This window comes from Triticum aestivum, unplaced genomic scaffold, assembly GCF_018294505.1.
Source record: "Triticum aestivum cultivar Chinese Spring unplaced genomic scaffold, IWGSC CS RefSeq v2.1 scaffold2945, whole genome shotgun sequence".
NCBI classification, from domain to species: Eukaryota; Viridiplantae; Streptophyta; class Magnoliopsida; order Poales; family Poaceae; genus Triticum; species Triticum aestivum.
Genome location: NW_025225584.1, coordinates 5,473 through 9,300, shown reverse-complemented (window position 1 = coordinate 9,300; position 3,828 = coordinate 5,473). Strand labels below are relative to the sequence as shown.

Genomic DNA, 3,828 nt, shown 5'->3' with positions numbered 1-3,828 from the left:
TGATAGCTCGTTTCTGAGAACACTTTTTAAAATAATTGCCGTATTACAAGTTTGTTATTTTTCCTGGGAACTTGGCCCCATATAATGACACAATGCGAAGGTTTCCCAATTTTTTGATTTTTTTGAATTTTTTAAGCCCGTTTCAAAATGCGGTCAAAACGGCGGGAATGACCGTTCCTAGCTAGTGGTTGAATCTTAGAATTTTTTGGTCTCTGATTAAATAGGTACTTATGTACCTAGAAATGATTTTTGGCAAAAATAAAGAACAAACTATAAGGCAGCTGCAGTTCAAATTTGACCCGTTTCCACCTGAATCGGCGGAAATTTGTCTTTTTCACCAGAGGTGGATCAAAACATTTTACACCCAACCATTTGGTCAATTGTGCATTAAATATGTCCTAGTATTTTAGAAAATTTATTTGGTACAATTTTGCAACAAATATATTATAGGTCCTTCACAAAAAAACTTATTTTGGGCACTCGAAAAATGATTAAAATAGCTAGAAAGGTAAAAATGCATGCAAATTGGTGATCATCCAAAAAATGTGGTCTAACTTCAGAGAAAAATTTAGTTCTGCCGTTTTGCAAAATATTTTTGATAACTGCTTCACAAAACACCCATAGTTTTAGTACTTAGAAACTATATTAAACCATAAATTTTCTGAGCCAATCAGGGCTCATCCGACGGTTCACCCCCCCTTAGCCGATCTGAACCGTCCACCTCTCAGCAGCCTAATCCAAACCCTAGCAGCCCGCGCCCGCCTCTCTCTCCCCCTCTCCGCCGCTTCTCTCTTTCCCCTTCTCCCCGATCCAGATCCAGCCCGTGCCCCGTCCTCCGCCGCCGCCCCGTCTCCCGCCGCAGCCACGACGTCAGATCCCTCCGCCCGCTCGCGCCACCCACCTTCGGATCCCTCCGCCCGCTCGCGCCCTTGCTCCCTCTTCGCCTGCGGGGCCGCGCCCCTCGCGCTGCTCCCTGACGACGCGCCGAGGAGAGGGAGAGGAGATGGATGTGGTGAAGGCGGCGCAGCTGTCGGGGCGGACGCTGGAGATGGTGGTGGTGTACCGCTGGTGGTGCTCAGCATCGTCGACCAGTACAATCGCGTCGCCCGCGACACCAGGAAGCGCGTCGTCGGCGTGCTCCTCGGCACCTCCTCCCGCGGCATCATCGACGTCACCAACTCCTACACCGGTAAGCAAACGACCGAACCCCGCATCTTCCCTGCTAGGGTTTGCGCCGTCCAGGTCCCCGGACTGTTTTCGGGGGAACCGTGCCTCTGGCGGGGCCTAGGGTTCGCGAAACCCACCCTGGCTATAGCTGCTGCTAGATCCGCTGGCGCGAAACCCTTGCGTGATTAGATCTGTAGAGCTATTTATTACGGTGGTGGCTTGCTGAATTTGTGAATTGCGTCAGGGTGTGATCTTGCAGTGCCGTTTCAGGAGGATGACAAGGACCCAAGGATCTGGTTCCTCGACCATAATTACCATGAGTCTATGTTCTCCATGTTCAAGAGGATCAACGGTATGCTGTTTTAGAATTTTTATTAGATATGCTTGGACTTGCCATGTGTAGTTGTTTCTGTTGAATACTGAGGAGCTGTTTCGGATGCAGCCAAGGAGCATGTCGTTGGCTGGTACAGCACTGGTCCAAAACTGAAGGAGAACGACTTGGATGTTCATGCATTGTTTACCAAGTATGATTCTGCTCTACAACCATTTATCCTGTAGTAATTTAGAAGCTCTTCTCAGTTTGTACACAATTATTCGGTACAATTACTTGCAACTTATACATACGAACCAATGTTGGAATGCAAGCGTGAACTCTTCATGGAGGCTAGCTGTTCATGGAGGCAATCGTGAACATCGCCGTCACGCCCTCCTTCCCTTGCTTCCGGCATTTCTCCTAGATTCAGGTACGCATCACGCCGACTCTTCCTTGCCGCCTCCCTGTTCTGGGCTAGCCTCCTCAGCGTCTGCATTTCATCAATTAACGGAAATTTAGTTGCATGTCCAACACAACCACCGAAAGAAACACTAGCAGCACTACTACCTATGCTTGATTTCTGCAGTAAACATGTTATCTGAAATTCTGTAATGATGTTAACTGATGTGAGTTTGTGCACTTGATGTTTTATACTTGGAAGACAAATGAACTTGTTTTGGTTATATCTCTCCCTGTTAATTATGGGTGATTTCCTTCTTGCAAATTATATATGTTCTGTTTTGAGCTATCTCTCCTCTTGCTAATAAAAGTATGTGCATTGGTTGATATTTAGTATTCGTATGTCTAGTTCATGATGATGGTTACTTGCGGCAGAGGCACCGATATTTTGGTGTCTAGATATTCGTCGCCGATAACTAAGCACGCAATGCTTGTATATACCGAGTTTTTACTGCCTAGTAGTGAGCACACCTAGCCCCAGTCACCTACTTCAATCAAAGAAACTAAGAATGTTCATAGTAATTTGAAAAGTATCTCATGCTTGATGCTTATACACTTGCATACACATCCCTCCTCCTCCTCTTCCTCCTCTCGTCTCCCACAATCTGATTTGTGTGTGCATTTATTTTTGCAGGTTCGTGAAGAGGCCAATCTGGTGTTGTGAAAGAAGGGGGCTGTCCATGGAGAAGATCCCGCAGCGAGCTCCTCAGGGTAGGTTTTCCCACAGATCTCCTGAATTGGGATGTGAAGATGCAGAACTTCTGTTTGTTCGGGAGCTGCTTTATTATATCAAATGCACCAGATACTTATGATTTCTCTTATGATCTTGTGGCTGGGCTAGAGAAAAAACAGAGATGCATATGATTTCTAGGTACTAGTAGTCTAAAATGTTGGCCTATCTAGTGTACTATAGGAACCTGTTGTAATCCCTTCATATATACTGCATGCTACTGTAGTTGTTTACTAAAACCAAATAAATTATCTACATGAAATAGAGCTTAAAATTTGCGACGGAGATCACCATACTAGTATGAGGTGCCTTTTGCATTTCTCTGTTTGTGCTGCTATTACTATGGCATGCATTGTCTGTGTTTAAATTTTGTTTGCTGCTTCAGATCACTAAGGATTTTTGGTACCTTTTTATGTCTTGTGTACTAGTGCTAAAATCTTACAGCAAAATACATCTTTCTTTTGAATAACAGTATATGAGATTAGCAAGAAATTATATGGTTTGAATTTTGGCGCTGACCTTGTTCTCAATTATTTTGTAGACTGCTTTCAATGGGGGAAGAAGCTTAGAGAACTTCAATTAAATAGAAGAATTATCCATGATTTCATTGTTGTGAAGGTGATTGAGTTGGTGTTCTATACCAGTTCCTTATTTACGTTGATGGTTCTTGATACGTGAACTGTTTCATAGGGCATAGTTATCCATGTTGCATTCTAATTCCTTATTTGACTAGATGCTTCCTGATTATCCATGTTGCATGTGAATGGGTTGAGTAGATAGAATTGGAGTGAGCAGATCACTATAGGACTAAGGAAAAATCAAAAAGTATGTGTAGGAAAATATCATCGTTCTTGCTCACTTTGCAAAACTGACGAGTACTAGAAATTGTCCCCTTTCACTAATATTTGTTGTTTGCTGATGGTTCTACGTCTTTTGCTTGATCTATTATGATTCATGCACACAGGTTGGCTAGAAATAGCCCTGGTTATAGATATTTTTATTATTTTATACATTAATGTATGCTGTTATTATTTGTATGTGTGATGCTTTCAGCCTGTTTTACTGTTTCCTCCTCGATTGATCTATTCATGTAATGTTCTGTTCTTGTAGGAAGGCAAGTTGTCGCACCTGGAGAACTTGCCCATCAGAGGGAGCAATG

The 3,828-nt window shown here is 43.4% G+C and overlaps 1 pseudogene; it reads left to right on the top strand.

Annotated features, from left to right (window-relative positions):
- Positions 1-1,003: 1,003 nt before the first annotated feature.
- Positions 1,004-3,432, top strand: LOC123172284 (26S proteasome non-ATPase regulatory subunit 7 homolog A-like; annotated as a pseudogene).
- The last annotated feature ends 396 nt before the right edge of the window (positions 3,433-3,828 follow it).